Source organism: Aulonocara stuartgranti (assembly GCF_965226115.1).
Source record: "Aulonocara stuartgranti genome assembly, chromosome: 20".
In the NCBI taxonomy this organism is placed as follows: Eukaryota; Metazoa; Chordata; class Actinopteri; order Cichliformes; family Cichlidae; genus Aulonocara; species Aulonocara stuartgranti.
Genome location: NC_138956.1, coordinates 21,851,771 through 21,873,991, shown reverse-complemented (window position 1 = coordinate 21,873,991; position 22,221 = coordinate 21,851,771). Strand labels below are relative to the sequence as shown.

Below are 22,221 nucleotides of genomic sequence, written 5' to 3'. Positions count from 1 at the left end.
AACTGCTATTAAAATAACTGAAGTCTTGAGCCGGATGTTTTTCAATTCGCCGAGCTCCTCATGTTTAATGGAAATTGAGTGTCTCACCTTTTTCATCAGTTGATCTTAACATTTAATAGATTCTTTTAAGGATATCAATCTTTTCCATTATATCTTTGTCGTGGATAAGACTGAGGCACATTTCTCTCAGGCGAAACAACTCATTAACTTCCCAGACACAAACCTTTCTACACCTGAAGTGTGCGATATGAAAAAATGAAGGTGAAAAGCAGAATAAAAAGCTAACACAGTGCACACCTTGCTCTTTTATTTTTTTATTTTTTAAAGCCTTCATGCAAATGGCTTTTTCCTCCATTATTTCCCAAGTCCGACTGACATTTACTGAGTGCTACTTGCGCTGTTATTTGATCCCACCATTGAGTCAAATGTCACTGCATGCACATTATGAAATTTTAAAATTAACAAAGAAAACTACAGTATTGCAGTGTCAGGGGAAAAAATAGACCCGGCGCATAGACATTTCAACATAAGTAGCCATTCTTTTAGGCCAAACTGCTGATGACAGTCTCCAGAGAGAGCAGATGCTGTTGCCTTCTGGCTCCTCGCTTCACCACTCCATTCCAGCAACTATCTCTGCGCCTCCTGAGATTTGCTACAGTAAAAAACGGATCTCTCTCGTGGCATCCAGGTGAAGAAAAATATCAATAGGTGCCTTTTTTATTCCCATCTTTAAAAATGTCATCAGCAGTCGTTTTTATCTGGGTTAAGTGCACAGGACTGTGTTAATAATTGACATTAAATGTATACTGTATGCCAACTGTCATGTGCTTTTTTTTTTTTCATTTGCTGTCTTAAAGATTATAGACTCAGATATGACAATGTTAAACATAGAGATTACATTATCTTTAAGGCATTTTGAAAGGGAAAGAAATCTTGTGGGAAGACATTTTTCTCCCCAAAGTCACATTCAATCAATTTCATTGCCTTTATTGTGCCTGCCCCAGTTCATATGGTTGACATGGCACAATGTATTTGTGCTGGCTCCATCATATCACATGACAACCCCAAAATTGCTGTTGCTCGCGTAATTGAACTCACCAGTCCTCTTCTGATGCCTGTATTCATCTCGTGAGACGAAGCCACGTTTGCCCTTCAAATGTTTACATTAACACCTGAAAAGCATGAACATAATCATTCAGTCATGTTTCCCCATTGGTTATTTGTTACACACCAGAGATGCCCAAACTAGATAACGTCTCTGAACAAGCTGGTGCTGCTGAAAGATGCTGAAAAGCATTTTTTTTTTTTTGCAAGCTATCTACTGGTAGTCACAAAGCTCGTATAATCCAGTCAAATTCAATCCTTTCAAAACTGTCATGCATACAAGGACAGAAAATTCATGCATTATTTCTTGTGGTATCAGGTGACTGTTAAAACAAGTTAAAGATACATAATTCAAGAAGAAATCAGTGAGAGCTTTGTCACATTGCTGCTGGTCTCTTCTGCAGTCAGAAAGGGATTCTGTGAAATCTCCTTCTAACCCCCTTGACAAGGTCAGAGAGTCTCATGCAACCTTTTGTGGAAAGCACTCAGCACAACAAATAGACCCTAAACTGTTTGATACCTGCTGTTTGCACTCTAAAGGCAGCCCACTAGAGTTGATTATGGATACCCACCCCGGCACTCTCCATCCCAGACTATTTTGTTCTGGGCCAATGCTTACTGAATATGACTTGAACAGCTGGAAGAACCTTACCAGCAGCAGTCGGAAAAATAACAACCTTTTTTTGTAAAGATAATATGATGCTACCTTGCCCAAGCAAGGTAAATCTATATATTTATCACGAGTTCTTGTTTTGACAAGACTTATTTTGTACTTGTGTTACTCAAGTTATTATTTATAAGAAAAAAAAATCAAATACATTTTTCTCGTAAAATATCCTGCAGCAAAAATCTTATTTCTCACCAAACGTTCTTTGAATGATGAACTCATGGTAGGTTTAGGATTTATACAATATAATTTTGTCTGCTATTTGACTTAATTTCAACAATACCCTTCACTCTAAACTGTTACTACAAAGACAAAGCAGGGGGGAAGACCAAAATGCTCCACTGACTTTATATTGCCTGTCACTTGTGTTTGCTATAAATATGTGTTTGTGGTTCTAGTCCTGCCAAAAGTCACAAGCACAATAACAAAAGCTGACAAGAAAATCATTTTAATTTTGTCTGCTCAGTTATTTACCGTTACTCACACTATATAAGTCGTTGCAGAAACAGAATGCAACTTAGCGGTATCTGCTACAGGATGCATGCCCTCCAATCTGAGAAGCCAACCACCTGCGTAGCAAGCAGATATCTGGGTAAAGACTCCCATTTATAACTCCTGGACATTGTTTGCAGAATAATCCATAATAATTAACAAGAAAATAAACTTATATACTGCCAAACTGTCAGATGATAGTCCATATCATCATAGCAGTTTTTGGTCCTTGTGCCTTTTAGTTAATTGCTGTCACACAGGCTATTTACAAGCGTGCATTTAGAACCTGAAGAACTGAACAGAGAACTGAAATTTTATATGTGGCAGTGAACACTTGTATTTTTTTTTTTTTTTTTTTTGCCTGTCCCATTTAGTTCTTTAGCCATCAGATTTGTTGTCTGAAGACCAACAAGGATACCCAATGGATTTACTTTGCCGAATGGATCATCACGGCCTTGCCATATTGGTCCATTTGATCGAGCTTTGTTGTTATTGTTTATTTTATTTTATTTCCAGTTGTTACAGACGGGACAGACATGACTGGGGGATAGGCAAGGGAGAAAGAAAGATGAAGGAAAAGAAAGACAGAAGGGGAGAGGGACAGTGAGAAAGGGCACTTAAAAAGAGAAAGAAGAAAAAAAATTCTCCTGGATCACCTGTTGAGAGAAAAAGAAGAGAAAACAGGCAACAACAAAAAAACAGAGCAACATACTAAACACAACACCATCGCATTAATCTAGCGGCAGTGAACACTTGTAAAGATGAAACTGTAATACTACTTTGCATCGTTTTATCAAAAGGTAAATTCATATTTGTGTAAGTTAATTTACAGTTATAATTTGGATAACAATGGGATATTTACAAATCAGAGAACTACACAGAATGTTATAATGTGACTTTGCTATCTATAGTAGCTCACTAACACAAAGCAAGTGCTTTTCAGCCATCTTGCCCTATTATTCTTGTTTGTATCTATATCCTGCTACCTTCTGTATCTGGCTCTACGGGTATTTTTGGTAGGGTTTCATATGCTATAGATAAAAGATAGATGAAGACCATTCCCACTGGTTTGCACACTGCCATAATTAAATCCTCAAGTTCAACATTTCGATCATTGCTCTCTTAGTAAAATCAAATGTGACAACCAGTGTTGGTCAAGTTACTTGAAAAAAGTAATCAGTAACTAATTACCGATTACTCCCCCCAAAAAGTAATCCCGTTACTTTACTGATTACTTATTTTCAAAAGTAATTAATTATTTAGTTACTTAGTTACTTTTTAAAAACACGATTTACAACCTGAATAGGTGATAAAGCGATAGATCTTTCAGCCCAATTCTACTTTTTCTACATAATCCATCATACAAAATGTAATCAAATGGAAAAGTCTCTTTTTTTTAACTTGTTTTATTAGTTTTAATCTTTTAACTTTATGCATCAAGCAAAAATTTTATTATATGCAACATTCTCTGACTGGAAGAAATTTGTTTAACATTTAAACTTATTTTCTGCACATTCCAGCACATAAAATATATATTTTTTGTGTGTTTACACTCACTCTTTCAAATAGATGCAAGTAAAACACAGCAGAAAATAAATAACATCAAAGACTAGCGGTCCTGTTGCTCTATTTTCACCTGTAAAGCAGGAGTAGGGTAGGCGGAGGTTTACCCTGGTGCAGGTGTCAGTGGAAGAATCCACGAGTTTCTCTGTGAGTTTCCCATTACGTGGTAGCGCACTCCCGGTGCTTGCATGGAAGTTTAGGGTTTTTTTTTTCGCTTTAAAAGAAGTTTTCTTCCCACACACAACGGACACAAATGTTTTTGTCACTTTTTATGGAATCAAACTCAAAGTAAGGTCAGTACTTCCACGCTTTAAACGCTGCACGCTCATACTCTCTCCCGCAGTCAATATATGATGCACTGTTGATCTGCACACAGCTGTTGTCACGAATGGCGCACTCGCTTACGTCACTCTCATGAGACATTCTCGCAAAAAAATCACGGTTTTAGTAACGCAGTAACGCAGCGTTCCTACGGGAAAGTAACGGTAATCTAATTACCGTTTTTGCAATAGTAATCCCTTACTTTACTCGTTACCTGAAAAAAGTAATCAGATTACACAACCATGGAGTGGATCTGACTGACACCCAAGGGCAAAATCCATGTCCTCTAGCATACTCTCTTTTATTATCAGGGCTCCAAATGTTGAATACTATGTCTCTCATATTTCAATGGTAAATATAAACCGACAGCCCACAGCTGGTTAGCTTACTAGAATACTGGAAACCTTGTGAAACAGCTGGGCTCCATCTGACACATATGATGCGTTCATATGAAAGTTTCATTTCTTTATATTTTGCTAAGAGATGGGAAATAACCTGCTGTTTTCAGGGGGTGCTCCGCTGTGTGTGACTCAGGTCGCTTAACTCAGTGTTGGTTGATCTGTTCCTTGACACCCAACAGTGTGATAAACTTTTATAGACTGGAGGTTGTGTGAGTTTGATTGTGTGAGAAGGTTGTGTGGGTAAGTTGCAGATGAACTGCCTTTTCTTAGGATTAATAAAATTATTTGAATCTCAATCTGAAATAGGTGCAATGCGTGAAAGATGCAAACACACGTTTAAATAAAGTATATAATAAAGTATAGAAGGCAAAAAACCGTGTCTGGCTTGACTTTATTTTTTATCCAGATATGCTTTTAGTTATTTGGCAGTGAGTCATACTGTAAAATGAAGCTGTTGCAAATCAGTATTTCACGGGTGGATCAAAATATTCTGGGAAGTAGCTAGCCGGTCGTCACGGCAAAGCTACGAGAGCGTCTCTCAGCATGGGCCCGAAAAAAGTTCTGTCAGCCGAGGAAGGAGACAATATTAAGAAGTCGCTGGAGTTTATGACAGAGATTTCTACTGTCAAACTGCAGCAGAAAGCCATCCTGGACCTGGTCGAGGAAGTTAAGGCTCTCCGCATCCAGAACGCCGAGAAGGATCGGCGGCTGGCGTACCTGGAGAACAGAGTGGCGGATTTGGAGCAGTACACCCGGATGAACGATGTTATCATCACGGGGCTTCGCATCAAACCCCGGTCATACGCCCGGGCGGTCGCCACTGACAATGTAGGAGGGCCAGGAGAGGAAGATGTCAACTCCACGGAGCATCAAGTGGTTACCTTTCTACGGTCCAAAGGTGTGGAAGTGGATTATAACAACATTGAGGCTTGCCACCCTCTACCCCGAAAAAATGACAGTAACAAACCAGCCATCATTGTGAGATTTGCAAACAGAAAACAGAAAACAGCACTGTTAAAACAAGGAAGGAAACTGAAAGGATCCGATGTCTTCATGAACGAACATCTGATAAAAAGAAATGCGGACATTGCCAGGGAAGCACGTTACTTGAAGAAACAGGGAAAAATTCAAAATACATGGACCACCAACTGCAAAGTATTCATTAAACTCAATGGAACACCGGAACAAGCCAAAGTGTTGGTCATCAGAAATATGGAAGAGCTGGACAAATACTGAGGTCAACTTACTCTGGAGGTATGAATACACATGTGACGTGACACACAACACAACACATGGCACAGTCCAAAAGAACTTCATCTGCATCCGGCAACAATATCAACATGACTCATTGGAATTCTCTTTATGATAATCTGGAACTGAGAACATTTCGATACACAGACCATAATGTTCTAGACTTAGAAAAGGATATAGACCCGGAAAATAATTTCTTCTACAACATCAGCTGTAACTGCTGCTACTTCACTGATGAACAGTTTAAGCACACCATCAACACGGAAAATAAATTATCAATAATCCATTTTAATAGCAGAAGTCTGTATGCCAACTTCAACAATATAAAGGAATATCTAAATGAGTTGACAAATCCATTTGGAATTATTGCCATTTCTGAAACATGGATCAATGCGGAGAAAGGAATGGACTTTGGACTGGAGGGATATGAAGTGAATTTTGTAAATAGAAGGAACAAGAGTGGAGGGGGAGTAGCTGTGTATGTGGATAAAAACCTAAACTACAAGGTGGTAGAAAGTATGACAACTGTAATTGATAATTTACTAGAATGTATAACAATTGAAATTTATAAGGAAAAAGAAAAAAATGTAATAATTAGCTGTATATATAGAACACCTGGCTCTAGTATTCAAGTATTTAATGACTTCATAGAGGAAATATTCTCTAAAACAAATCAAAAAGTTATGTTTATCTGTGGTGATTTTAATATTGACCTGTTGAATCCAAAAAAGCATAAAATGACCGACGAATTCCTAAAAACTATGTACAGTTTGAGTTTACATCCTAAAATAACCAGGCCTAGCAGAATTACACCACATTGTGCCACCTTACTTGACAATATTTTCACTAACAATATGGAAAACAACATTGTGAGCGGAATATTAATTAATGACATCAGTGATCACCTACCAGTTTTTGCAGTTTATGACACTAATTATAAGAAAAATCAGCATGAAGAACAACTGAGATACAGACGTGTAAGGACGGAAGAAACGATGACTGCATTTAAGAACGATCTATTAAATCAGGACTGGGACAAGGTGTACAAAGAAGCTGATATTGATATTGCATATGGCATATTTTTAAGAATATTCATGGAGTTGTACGATAAAAACTGTCCAACAATAAAATACAACAGAAAGCACAAATATTCAGATAGACCATGGCTCACTAAGGGTTTACAAAATGCATGTAAAAAGAAAAATACACTCTATAGGGAATACCTAAAACAAAGAACAAAAGAAGCTGAAAATAAATATAAAAAATACAAAAATAAGTTGACCAATATTATACGTGTATGTAGAAAGGAGTATTATAGTAAAATATTGAACAACAATAAACATAATATGAAAGGAATATGGGATGTTTTAAACGGTATCATTAAAAATAATTCTGGACAACAAAGTTATCCACAATACTTTATCGATAATGGCAATATTATGGAAAACACTGCTGATAAGGTCAACAGCTTTAATCATTATTTTGTAAATATTGGACCAAAACTGGCAGAACAAATTCCTGAGTCACTGCCATCAGTAGAATGTAGTGAAAACCTGATTGATAGGAACCCTAACTCAATGTTCCTCACATCAGTGGAGGAAAAAGAAATAATTGACATTGTACACATGTGTAAATATAAAACATCCACTGATTGTAATGATATTGACATGAAAATCGTCAAGAAGGTGATTGAAGGAATTGTAGGACCTCTAACATATATTTGCAACTTATCATTTCAGACGGGAAAAGTGCCAAACAAAATGAAAATAGCTAAAGTTGTGCCGCTGTATAAAACCGGGGATAGACGCCACTTCACAAATTACAGGCCTGTTTCTTTACTACCACAATTCTCCAAAATCCTAGAAAACCTGTTTAATAAACGATTAGACAAATTCTTAGATAAATATAAATTACTCTCTGACAGTCAATATGGATTCAGATCAAAAAGATCAACATCTCTGGCATTAATCGAATCAATTGAGGAGATTACGAATGCTATAGATCAGAAACAGTATGCAGCTGGAGTATTTCTGGATCTCAAGAAAGCATTCGACACAATCAATCATGACATATTAATTAATAAACTGGAACGGTATGGGATTAGGGGGGTTGTACTGCAATGGGTGAAAAATTATTTAAGTGACCGGAAACAATTTGTGAAGCTGGGTGTCCATTCCTCATCATGCTTGGACATTGCTTGTGGTGTTCCACAAGGCTCTGTACTGGGTCCAAAATTATTTATTATTTATATAAATGATATTTGTAAGGCATCTGATATATTAAAATTAGTATTATTTGCAGATGACACAAATATTTTTTGTTCTGGGGGGAATCTAAAGGAGCTGCTGGATACAATTACTTCAGAAATGTGCAAAATTAAAAAATGGTTTAACAGGAACAAACTATCGCTAAATCTAAGTAAAACTAAAATTATCTTATTTGGGAATTCCCTTAGAAATGCACAAGTGCAGATTCATGTAGATGGTGTGGAAATTGAAAGAGTACTTGAACATAAGTTTCTTGGTGTGATTATAGATGATAAATTAAACTGGAAGTCTCATATAAATCATATACATAACAAAATTTCAAGAAGTGTCTCAATCTTGAGTAAAGTAAAACACATTCTGGACCACAAATCACTCCACATTCTCTATTGTTCCCTGATTGCACCGTATTTGAATTACTGTGCAGAGGTTTGGGGCAATACTTACAAATGTTCGCTATCATCAATCTTTATATTACAAAAAAGGGCCATAAGGATAATCCATAAAACTGGTTACAGAGATCATACAAATCCACTATTCTTAAAATCAAAAATTCTAAAATTCACAGATCTGGTTCATTTTCTCACAGCACAAATTATATATAAAGCAATAAATAACCTGCTTCCTGACAATATTCTAAAAATGTTTTCTAAAAGGGAACGGGGATACAATTTGAGGGGGGAATTAAATTTAAAACATCCTCGTATCCGTACAACATTAAAAAGTTTTTGCATCTCTGTGTGTGGAGTGAAGCTGTGGAACAGACTAAGTAAAGATATGAAGCAATATTTTCTAATATTTTCATGTGTGTGCGCATGCACGGGTTTGTTGGTATGGGTATATATGTATGTGTATATGTATGTATATGTATGTATGTATGTGTATATATGTATATATGTATATATATGTATATATATATGTGTGTATGTGTGTGTATGTATGTGTGTGTATATATATATATATATATATATTAGAGATGGACCGATCCGATATTACGTATCGGTATCGGTCCGATACTGACCTAAATGACTGGATCGGATATCGGAGAAAAATAAAAAATGTAATCCGATCCATTAAATATCACGAAAGCACCTCACAAAACTTGCAACACGCCGTAACTCACCTCAGAACGTTAGCATGTCGGAGCAGTATGCATCACGTGATAGAGCGGCTGTGGCATGCGGGACCTGTCAGTGGTCTGGATAGCATTTGGAGCTTCGCTAGCAACCCGGCATTTCATCTCCGACAAAGTTATCCCCGAGAGAAGTAAAGCAAGTGTGTAAGTCCATCTCTGAATGTTTGTAAAGCATTCCTGCATTAAGCTTAACGAGCGACTGCCTCTCGCTCTCCGGCTGCTTAAATGATCAGCTGATCGGCTTTTCTGTCGTGAGTCCATCTTTGTTTTTGGCCCACTTTGCACCAGAAAGAGGAAACCAGCGGCTGAACAACAGCAGCACGTTTAAGCTTGATAAGCTGTTGTTAGAATTTATTTAATATTACTTTCTACTGGAGGATCTTTTTCTACAGCTGACGTAACTGTGCAGGGGCGGATCTAGCAAAGTTTAGCCAGGGGGGCCGATAGGGCATTAACAATTCAATTCAATTCAATTCAATTCAATTTTATTTATATAGCGCCAAATCACAACAAAAGTCGCCTCAAGGCGCTTCATAGATACAGAGAAAAACCCAACAATCATATGACCCCCTATGAGCAAGCACTTTGGCGACAGTGGGAAGGAAAAACTCCCTTTTAACAGGAAGAAACCTCCGGCAGAACCAGGCTCAGGGAGGGGCGGCCATCTGCTGCGACCGGTTGGGGTGAGAGAAGGAAGACAGGATAAAGACATGCTGTGGAAGAGAGACAGAGGTTAATAACAGATATGATTCAATGCAGAGAGGTCTATTAATACATAGTGAGTGAGAAAGGTGACTGGAAAGGAAAAACTCAATGCATCATGGGAATCCCCCGGCAGCCTACATCTATTGCAGCATAACAAAGGGAGGATTCAGGGTCACCTGGTCCAGCCCTAACTATATGCTTTAGAAAAAAGGAAAGTTTTAAGCCTAATCTTAAAAGTAGAGATAGTGTCTGTCTCCCGAATCCAAACTGGAAGCTGGTTCCACAGAAGAGGGGCCTGAAAACTGAAGGCTCTCCCTCCCATTCTACTTTTAAATACTCTAGGAACAACAAGTAGGCCTGCAGAGCGAGAGCGGAGCGCTCTAATAGGGTGATATGGTACTACAAGGTCATTAAGATAAGATGGGGCCTGATTATTTAAGACCTTGTATGTGAGGAGCAGGATTTTGAATTCAATTCTGGATTTAACAGGAAGCCAATGAAGGGAAGCCAAAACAGGAGAAATATGCTCTCTCTTTCTAGTCCCTGTCAGGACTCTTGCTGCAGCATTTTGGATTAGCTGAAGGCTTTTCAGTGAGTTTTTTGGACATCCTGATAATAATGAATTACAGTAGTCCAGCCTGGAAGTAATAAATGCATGAACTAGTTTTTCAGCGTCACTCTGAGACAGGATATTTCTAATTTTAGAGATGTTGCGCAAATGGAAGAAGGCAGTCTTACATATTTGTTTAATATGTGCGTTGAAGGACATGTCCTGGTCAAAAATGACTCCAAGGTTCCTCACCGCGTTACTGGAGGCCAAGGTAATGCCATCCAGAGTAAGAATCTGATTAGATACCATATTTCTAAGATTTTCAGGGCCGAGTACAATAACCTCAGTTTTATCTGAATTAAGAAGCAGAAAGTTAGCAGCCATCCAGGTCTTTATGTCTTTAAGACATTCCTGCAGTTTAACTAATTGGTGTGTGTTATCTGGCTTCATGGACAGATAGAGCTGGGTGTCATCTGCATAGCAGTGAAAATGTATGCTATGTCTTCTAATGATACTGCCTAAGGGAAGCATGTATAATGTAAACAGAATTGGTCCTAGCACTGAACCCTGTGGAACTCCATAATTAACCTCAGTGTGTGAAGAGGACTCTCCATTTACATGCACGAATTGGAGTCTATTAGATAGATATGATACAAACCACTGCAGCGCAGTACTTGTAATACCTACAGCATGTTCTAATCGCTCTAATAGGATATTATGATCAACAGTATCGAACGCTGCACTGAGGTCTAGCAGGACAAGCACAGAGATGAGTCCACTGTCAGAGGCCATAAGAAGATCATTTGTAACCTTCACTAAAGCTGTTTCTGTGCTGTGCTGAGCTCTGAAACCTGACTGAAACTCTTCAAATAAACCATTCCTCTGCAGATGATCTGTTAGCTGTTTGACAACTACTCTTTCAAGGATTTTTGATATGAAAGGAAGGTTGGAGATTGGCCTATAATTAGCTAAGACTGCTGGGTCTAGAGATGGCTTTTTGAGTAAAGGTTTAACTACAGCCAGCTTGAAGGCCTGTGGTACATAGCCGATTATTAGAGATAGGTTGATCATATTTAAGATCGAAGAATTAATTAATGGCAGGACTTCTTTGAGCAGTTTTGTAGGAATGGGGTCTAAAAGACACGTTGATGGTTTGGAGGAAGTAATTATTGAAGTTAACTCAGAAAGATCAACTGGAGAAAAAGAGTCTAACTTAACATCGATGGTACTAAGAATAGCTGTAGATAATATTACATCTGTGGGATGATTACTGGTAATTTTTTCTCTAATGATAAAAATTTTATTTGTGAAGAAGTTCATGAAGTCATTACTAGTTAACGTTAAAGGGATGGTTGGCTCAAAAGAGCTCTGACTTTTTGTCAGCCTGGCTACAGTGCTGAAGAGAAACCTAGGGTTGTTCTTATTTTCTTCAATCAGTGATGAATAGTAAGATGTTCTGGCTTTGCGGAGGGCTTTCTTATAAAGCAGCAAACTATTTCTCCAGGCTAAATGATGATCCTCTAAATTTGTGACACGCCATTTCCTCTCCAGATTACGAGTCATCTGCTTTAGGGTACGTGTTTCAGAATTATACCACGGAGTCAGGTACTTCTGATTTGAGGCCTTAGTTTTCACAGGAGCTACAGTATCCAGAGTCGTACGTAGTGAGGAGGTGAAATTATTAACAAGATAATCGACCTCTGTTGGGGTAGCGTTCAGATAGCTGCTTTGCTCTGTGTTGGTACAGGGCATTGGAGATGATAGCAGTGGGTGGATTATATTCTTAAACTTAGTTACAGTGCTTTCAGAAAGACATCTACTTTGATAAAGTCTACTCTTCACCGCTGTGTAATCAATTATTGTAAAAGTAAATGTTATCAGGAAATGATCAGACAGGAGAGGGTTTTCAGGAAACACTGTTAAATGTTCAGGTTCGATGCCATATGTTAAAACAAGATCTAGAGTGTGATTAAAGTGGTGGGTGGGTTCTTTTACATTTTGAGAGAAACCAATTGAGTCTAATAACAGATTAAATGCCATGTTGAGGCTGTCATTTTTAGCATCTACATGGATATTAAAATCACCCACAATAATTATTTTATCTGAGCTCAGAACTAAATTAGATATAAAGTCTGAGAAATCAGACAGAAACTCTGTGTAAGGCCCAGGTGGACGATAGATGATAACAAGTAAGACTGGTTTCTGAGTTTCACAGCTGGGGTGGACAATGTTAAGCATCAGGCTTTCAAATGAATTAAAAGTCTGTCTTGGTCTTTCATTAATTAATAGGCTGGTGTGAAAAATTGCTGCCACACCGCCCCCTCGGCCTGTGCTTCGAGATTTCTGGTAGTTAGAATGGCTCGGGGGTGTTGATTCATTTAAACTAACATAATCATCCTGCTGCAACCAGGTTTCTGTAAGGCAGAGTAAATCAATTTGTTGATCAATTATTAAGTCATGTACTAACAGAGACTTGGAGGAGAGAGACCTAATATTTAATAATCCACATTTCACTGTTTTACTCTTTGGTTCAGATGTGGATACTGTATTGTTCTTTCTTTGTGATTGTTTATGTTTAAGTTGTTTGTTGCTGGTTTTTAGTTTGTTTTTTGTCTTTTTGGAAGCTGACACAGTCTCTATGGAGATGGGTTTTTGGGGGGGTAGCAGGAGGAGAGAAGCTGCAGAGAAGCGTGTAAGACTGCAACTCTGCTTCCGGGTCCCAACTCTGGATAGTCATATTTTGGGGGGTTTAATAAATTTGTCCATATTTCTAGAAATGAGAGCTGCTCCATCCAAAGTGGGATGGATGCCGTCTCTCCTAACAAGACCAGGTTTCCTCCAGAAGGTTTGCCAATTATCTATGAAGCCCACATCGTTTCTGGGACACCACTCAGACAGCCAGCAATTTAAGGAGAACATGCGGCTAAACATGTCACTCCTGGTCTGATTGGGGAGGGGACCAGAGAAAACTACAGAGTCCGACATTGTTTTGGCAAAGTTGCACACCGATTCAATATTGATTTTAGTGACCTCCGATTGGCGTAACCGGGTGTCATTACTGCCGACGTGAATTATGATTTTACTGAATTTACGTTTACCCTTAGCCAGCAGTTTTAAATTTCCTTCAATGTCGCCTGCTCTGGCCCCTGGAAGACAATTGACTATGGTTGCCGGTGTCTCTAGCTTCACATGTCTGAGAACAGAATCGCCAATTACCAGAGTTTGACCCCCGGCGGGTGTGTCGCCGAGTGGGGAAAAACGGTTAGACACATGAACGGGTTGGTGGTGTACCTGGGGCTTCTGTTTAGGACTATGCTTCCTCCTCACCGTGACCCAGCCGCCCTGATTCCCCAGCTGCTTGGGACCTGCCGGGGAACAGCTAGCGGGGCCTACGCTATTTTCGGCTGCACCAGCTACAGGGGCCTGGCTAGCTGCGGGTGAATGAAGGGTGCGAAGCCGAGTCTCCAATTCAGTAATCCTGGCCTCCAGCGCTGCAAATATGCTACATTTGTTACAGATATCATTACTGCTAAAGGAGGCCGAGGAGTAACTAAACATCTGACACAATGAGCAAGAAAGTGCAGGAGGGACAGGTGAAGTAGCCATGGTGCTAATGAGTCGGCTACGAGCTAAGCTAGGCTAGCGAGACAGTACAGAGACAGTGAGTGAATACTTTGGCTATAAATTAGGTAGTGAGTACACAGAAAGTGTGCTTCGGAGGAAGCACGTGAAGATTATACTATGAAAGAAGAATGTATTTAAAAGTTGTTAATTAAATCGCTAAGCAAATAAGCTACTCAGAAACACCACTGTGTTTGAGCAGGAACAGGAAGTGATACTCTACCACAGAGCGAGCGAACACCAAGTGACAGCGCCACCAAGAGTCAGGGAAAAGGGGGCACAAAGACATACTTTTCTTTCTTATTCTCATTTAAAATGTCTAGCTTTTAATAAATAATTATCTGACACACAAAGTTTTAATTTGATGTAAAATGAATAGAAGTCAATTACTGTATATAGTGACTATTAAGTCTAATATATATACCCTAGTAAGCTATAGTGCTTTTTCCTTTGGGAAGGTACCATCTGTGCAGTCTGCAATTTTGTTGAAGAAAGATGTTGAATCTATTTAATATTTCTTGAAAAATAATTGATTTCTGTGCATTTTTTTTTCACACTGCATCAAATTAAGGTTGATTACGTCGATTAAGCATCATGAGGTGGCGCGTGAGGGGTGGTTCCCTATTTTTGATTTATTTATTTTTGTTGTTGCTGGGAGTTGGAACCCTATTAGTTAGGTTGCTTAATATTTACGCTAAGTACTCTTTAAAATACCAGAATAGGGAGGATGGTGTAGGTCTAAGTTTATTAGATTGATCAGTATTGCTGAACTATGAAATATTTTTTTTGTATACAGGTATAACAAAATAGCTTTAGTGTAGTTGTTGTTTTAAACTTAAGTATGAACTTGCAGACTTGCAAAATGCAGCAAGATATTTTAAAAAACAGTTTTGTTGATTAAAAAACACTATATCGGATTCATATCGGTATCGGCAGATATCCAAATTTATGATATCGGTATCGGTATCGGACATAAAAAAGTGGTATCGTGCCATCTCTAATATATATGTATATATATATATTAAATATATATAAAATTGTAGGTTGTGTATCCTTCAGGTGTTAATAGGGTTATTGAAAATGTGTATATGTGCGTATGTGTGTATATACGTAGGTATGGATAGATAGAAACATATATGTGTATATATTAAAAAAAAAAAAAAAAAATTACACATAACATATAATGTAATTACAAGGAGGTATTTCTGTAGTCTATTGATACTAGATAGTGGAAAAGGGGTGGGATTAAATAAGCTTATGCTTCTTCCTGCTCCTTTTTGAACATGGACGTTATTTGGAGTTGTGGTTGCTCGTTTTCCTTTTGTTTGCTTTGTTCATTTGTCTCTTTTAATTCTATTTTTTTTTTTATACTTTTTCAACATGTTCAAAATAAAGATTCAATCAATCAATCAATCAATATGGTGGTTTTTTTTGCATTTATAATTCAATTGCTTTTGTGAAGAACCCTTACACCACTGGCTGAAATGCAGTCCAAAACCATGACAGAGCCCCCACCTTGTTTTACAGATGGATGTAGACACTCTGTTGTACCATATACACTGACATATTTGAACCAAAACTTTTAAATTTGGATTCCTCACTCCTTAAAACCAGTTATGATTGATTTTCAGCTTGTTTCCTGTGTAATATGACACCCCGGCCCACGAGTTGAGGCTTGGGTGTTAAGTTTAGAGATGGCACGATACCACTTTTTTATGTCCGATACCGATATCATAAATTTGGATATCTGCCGATACCGATATGAATCCGATATAGTGTTTTTTAATCAACAAAACTGTTTTTTAAAATATCTTGCTGCATTTTGCAAGTCTGCAAGTTCATACTTAAGTTTAAAACAACAACTACACTAAAGCTATTTTGTTATACCTGTATACAAAAAAAATATTTCATAGTTCAGCAATGCTGATCAATCTAATAAACTTAGACCTACACCATCCTCCCTATTCTGGTATTTTAAAGAGTACTTAGCGTAAATATTAAGCAACCTAACTAATAGGGTTCCAACTCCCAGCAACAACAAAAATAAATAAATAAAAAATAGGGAACCACCCCTCACGCGCCACCTCATGATGCTTAATCGACGTAATCAACCTTAATTTGATGCAGTGTGAAAAAAAAATGCACAGAAATCAATTATTTTTCAAGAAATATTAAATAGATTCAACATCTTTCTTCAACAAAATTGCAGACTGCACAGATGGTACCTTCCCAAAGGAAAAAGCACTATAGCTTACTAGGGTATATATATTAGACTTAATAGTCACTATATACAGTAATTGACTTCTATTCATTTTACATCAAATTAAAACTTTGTGTGTCAGATAATTATTTATTAAAAGCTAGACATTTTAAATGAGAATAAGAAAGAAAAGTATGTCTTTGTGCCCCCTTTTCCCTGTTAATGCCCTATCGGCCCCCCTGGCTAAACTTTGCTAGATCCGCCCCTGCACAGTTACGTCAGCTGTAGAAAAAGATCCTCCAGTAGAAAGTAATATTAAATAAATTCTAACAACAGCTTATCAAGCTTAAACGTGCTGCTGTTGTTCAGCCGCTGGTTTCCTCTTTCTGGTGCAAAGTGGGCCAAAAACAAAGATGGACTCACGACAGAAAAGCCGATCAGCTGATCATTTAAGCAGCCGGAGAGCGAGAGGCAGTCGCTCGTTAAGCTTAATGCAGGAATGCTTTACAAACATTCAGAGATGGACTTACACACTTGCTTTACTTCTCTCGGGGATAACTTTGTCGGAGATGAAATGCCGGGTTGCTAGCGAAGCTCCAAATGCTATCCAGACCACTGACAGGTGCCACAGCCGCTCTATCACGTGATGCATACTGCTCCGACATGCTAACGTTCTGAGGTGAGTTACGGCGTGTTGCAAGTTTTGTGAGGTGCTTTCGTGATATTTAATGGATCGGATTACATTTTTTATTTTTCTCCGATATCCGATCCAGTCATTTAGGTCAGTATCGGACCGATACCGATACGTAATATCGGATCGGTCCATCTCTAGTTAAGTTTAGGGTTTTCAAGGTTTTTATCGTTAACTCGTTTTCCCTGGGTCTTTTCCTGTGTCTTATTTTGAAAGACATATTTATGCATTACCATAGCAATAAGAGAGCATTAAGGGACAAAGAGGAGGATGTTACTCTCAGTGTTGTTGGCACATACAGGAGGACGCTGTTAATAAACAACAATTACACCCTTAATTCACTTTTATTATTATATTTACAAAATACCACCATTTTTGTCTTGGTGGTAGCGTTTTATTTTGTTGTATTTAACTGTGACACCTAAAGGCCGGTCTGTGAAAATATTGTTTGACATTAAATCTAATATGGCATGCTTCAGCATTCTCTCCCTGTTTCTCTTCCTTAGTTGTGGTTTCTTGACTGATTCTGATGAGGTGTCAACAAACAGTAGATGGATCAACTGAACAGTCTGATGCATCTCAGGTCCTGTGTCAGGTCTTTGCTGGATTTTTTTTTTTCTTAAGGACTTTTAGATATTGTTAATGTGTTTTTTTTAGGTCTGCCACTCTTCTCAGGCTGCTAGTAACAATTTAAAATATTTTTTCTGCTAAGAACCAGTGTTGTGTAGACACATAAGGTTTTGGGGGGTTTATTTTAACATTTTTTATGTTTGAATGATTCATACATCAGCGGCTTACCAAAGTACGACAACAACAAACAATAAAAAAAAGAACATTCTTCTGAAACTGGTCAGGTACAAGGACTGGACTGAAAGTGAGTGAAAAACGTCCAACATCTAAATAAAAACGTTCATAGCAATTTTTTTGTTACAAAGAAGGCCCAGCCTTGGCATATCTTTCTTTATCGTCCTTTTTGAGTCTCTTTGAGTCTCACTGGGATCATAGCTATGCTATTAAATAAGAAGTGGAACTAGCAACTGAAAGCAAAAACTCATAAGGAAATGGGGGGGCACAGATTAAGTGAGCAGCACAATCATCTCCCCACACTCTTTACGATCAAACTCCCTTTTGCAGACAAAGGAGTGACCCTGTGCTGGACATTAGAAAGAATTAAAGCTGAAGGCACTTCCTCATTGTCTTCACGACATCCATTTTTTAAAAAATTTACAGTGTTTGTTCTAAAACCACAAACATTCATTTTTTACCAGTTTTACTTGTTTTTTAAAATTAATATTGTATATTCTACATTTATTAGTTGACCCAAAGAACTTCTACTTTATTTTCCAAAAATTTGAAGCTCACCTGGCAATAGATGATATGGACATCCTAATTTGAATTCCAGTATTTTGATTCCCAAGCAAAAAAACTAAGATTTTAAATTATAATGAAAGAAACATGATAAAATATTTTGGGTTTTTTTTACTACACAGCAGGCTGCATAACAGGATTCGAAGATGACTGAAGTAAAAGAATTACCAGAAATCATTTCTGAATACCTTTCCAAGCTGTTCAGCTGAACTTCATTTCACCATTGCTCACCATTTCTCCCCACCTCCACAGGCATAATAGGAAAATAGCTCATATAAAAACTGAAATTGTATTCTTTCCTCTGTAAAGAGAGATGATTGCATATCAAGTTGGCTGGTTGAAGTACCTCCTGTGTATGACTCCTGTGTGGTGGGAGAGGAAGCATTTTTCTTCCAACCAATGGAAGAGTGAGTCAGGTTTATGACTATGGGGAGCAGAGGGTGGCCTTTATTTCCCTGAGAAGAGTCATTATTATTGCCCTGCAAATTTATGGCTTGCTTCTGGAGAGAACCTACCAGCAGAGTGCCTGTCATTTCTCTCACTATCTTATGCATTATTGATAAGTCTATGGTCCTATCATCCATTGTGTGCTATTGCCATAACTCAACAGCAAAAAAACAACATATACAGTATATTGTAGATGTGTAGTGCAAGTCTTTCTTTTGTTCTCTCCACTATATTTTACACCACTATTTTATGAGGAATTTCATCTGTTAACCAGAAGTTATGAGAATACCTATAATGTCAACTTAACAACATAATAACACTGACCACACTTAAAGAAAATAAATATTACCACTTCTGTCTTAATAAAAATGTTGTCCAAAATTCATGACTGGAGGGAGAATGTATTGCACAACCACTTTTTCCTGCATAATTCTCATTTGTAAAAACAGACGAGTCAAATCAAACAGTGTGTTGTGAACCAGTTCACATGGGTTTGTGCATGGAGACAAAGAGAGTGGCTTCAGAGAGAACAGATATACAGTTTAATGATTGTGCTAATACGCTGAAGAAACTGGCTCAGGCACAAGGAACAAGAGCCGTTGCTTGTTTTCTAAAAAGAAGGTGAACCTCCATTACATATAATCTGCTCAAAAATAATTTAAAGGGATACTAATGTTACATATTTAAGTGTAATAAATCCTGACAATTATGTGGTTACACTACTTTGGAAGAAAACAGCTGTTTTATTAGGCTATGCGAGAGTAATTTGTCACATGACAGCTGATTAATTGTGGTAGTCGTCTTTTGTTAATAAGTCATGATAGATGCTTGCTATTAGCTATACACTTGGCAGTTACAAGAAGAGGTAATTAGATCATCATATTGTTAAAGGCTAATAAGGTTCGGCCATAACAAATAGATACTCTCCCTTGACCCAGTCCTTCACCTGGCTGTGATGCAGCTGCTGCTCAGAGAAAAGGTGAGAACAAAGAGCATCTGTGCCCAGACATCTTTCATTAGCTTTTGTTAAAAGTCCAAGTAAATGTGCCAATTTTAGATGCGGGAATTCACACAAATTGCAGTTTGTATACTGCAAGCATACATACACCACAATCACTGCGCAGCACTGAACAAGTTAATCAGTGATGTTTTATTTGGCACCTCCCACATATGCTACCTCTTTCTCTGTCTCTTTTCTCCAAAGCTCCTCTCACTGAAGGACCCTTCAGGCCAGCAGCAATCATCCTATTTAGACAGCTAAGAGGGCTGCTTTTTGAAACATGCTATTGTATAATGCTGCCAGTGCTTGCAATCATGCTCTTCACTCTGTGATGATGAGGTTAATTTGGGGTCTTTTGTGTATATTTTGCTGATTTTGTTGTTTACATAAGCTGTTTAATTTAGCTGCAAAACAAGCACATGTTCTTAATGTCCTTAATTGTGAACTATCAGCTTCCAATATCTTATATTTTTGGAAATTATGAATTAATTGGACTGGTCTTAGTTTCTCATTCAGATTTCAGTTCCTTTTGTTGCTTATGTGTGTTGTAAGAATTGACCTCTAAAGTATTTTTGCACACCATACATCCACTGTTAAGATTTTGTTTTTATTATTCTTTATAAAATTGTAAAAAAAAAAAAAAAAAATGTCCAAGTGACAGAGTTTAAACTGTACATGTGGTGATGCATCCAGACCTACAATGGTAGAAGATTAATACTTAACAAGTTTGTTTATTAGCAAACCCCTTTAAGCTCAGCAAATCCATCACCATTGAACGACCTTATGAATACATTACAATACATTAATGCCGACTGTCAGCACACGGCTCACTTTGTGAGTTATGTTGTTTCTAATTCTGTTGCATTTGCACCCTCAGGTGACAGTACATACTCATCTTCATTATAAAGAAAAGGATCTCTAGTTTGTATTGATATTTTTCTAGATAGAATTAATAAACTAAATACTAATACAATTAGCATTTTAAAATTGAGCATTCATTTTTCTTGCCAATAGGGCTAAAGGGTTTTATCCACTTGTATCATTAAATGGTATATGATAAGCTTGTTATTGCTGCAGATTCTTTGCATCATTTTGTGACATGTAGTCTTTAAAATGCTAAAACATACCCAAACTTTTTCATGTGTCATTTAACTTTGAAAAACGACACACAAAAGGCATAAAGTGTGTCGACATGACAGGCAGTTGGTGCTTCTGCTTGTTTATACATAAACCCATTATGCCATATCTGATCTTATTTGACGACAGCAGATGAGTAACATAGTTTCACACATTGTGCAGTCATAAACTACTCATAAATTACTATCACGTATAATGTAAATCTTTAGAAATCCAGTGTGTCACTGAATACAGACATTGAAAGTGCTACATTCTCCTAAAATGTGATATTTTGACACCAGTTGCACAGTACAAGGGGAATAACATGTCAACCAAACTGTAATTATGAGGAATGATTTTAGGTAAGTGTTATTAGAAATAGCAAATAAAGCAGTGGCATGTTTGAAAAGAATACATTAATATGCATTAGTTTGTATTAGCAAGCTGAGTTTTCACTGTTAATATGTCATATCTGGCACATTGTGAAAAGTGCATTTGGGAAATGCTTTAATGACAACCTGCAGTGAGAACCTTTAATTTTCTGTTTTCAATTCTGATATTAAAAAAAATAGCTGATATTGTTTTCATTTGGGTTTTTTTTTCCCAAAACATTTTTGAGTTGTTAATTGGCAGCTACATTATAGTAAGTCTTTGTCTGTAAGAGCCTCCCAGATCTGCTGAAGCCCAGGTTGTGTGTAAGTTGTTGAATGGGTTATTTTTGCTCCTCTTTAGAAACAAAACATCATCATTTCAGTAATTTGTTTTTAGTTCAGCAAATTAGACTGCCCTACAAATCAAACTGTAATTTGATTTTATAAACTGTACTAGTAGATGACAACAGATTTCCCAGGTACCCCTGTGGGCAATTTAAAATCACCAATTAACCTAACCCCATGCATGTCTTTGGACTGTGGGAGGACGTCAGAGAAAACATGAACTCCACACAGAAAGGCCCTAGGCTCGATTCAAACCCAAAGTCTTCTTGCTGTGCGACAATAGTGCCTGCCACCACACCACAGCAGTATCTAACACTCACACACACACTTCGACACACTCAGCATCTTGCCCAAGGACACCTCTACACATGGACAGGAGGAGCCAGGGACTGAGCCACCAACCTTCTCATTTGGACGCGACCCACGCTACCACCTGTAGTATTTGTTTAACAGAGCTGCTCTAAATTAGCACTACTGATAATTACCAAAATATTTTTTCTCTAATAGCTAATCGCCAGCAGTAGAATGTAGATTGCAGATTGCTCTGTAATATAAATTATACTTTTAATGTTAAAGGTATATGTATATTATTTGCATTCCTCAAAAGAA

General features: G+C 37.6%; 1 protein-coding gene and 1 long non-coding RNA gene across 3 annotated transcripts in view; both read right to left on the bottom strand.

The window, feature by feature from the left end:
• The window catches only part of LOC309697943 (chemokine-like protein TAFA-1), a 43,966-nt gene extending 26,881 nt beyond the window's left edge, over positions 1-17,085 (bottom strand). For both annotated transcript variants that reach the window (XM_082520175.1, XM_082520174.1), the window contains exon 1: positions 16,805-17,085. The gene's annotated coding sequence lies outside the window, so the exon portion shown is untranslated. The remainder of the gene's footprint in view (positions 1-16,804) is intronic.
• Positions 911-3,927, bottom strand: LOC309696331. The gene is made up of 3 exons (XR_014273425.1): positions 3,900-3,927; positions 2,256-2,340; positions 911-1,172 (listed from the first exon to the last, which is right to left on the bottom strand). It is a non-coding gene; the product is annotated as an uncharacterized lncRNA (long non-coding RNA).
• Positions 17,086-22,221: the final 5,136 nt, after the last annotated feature.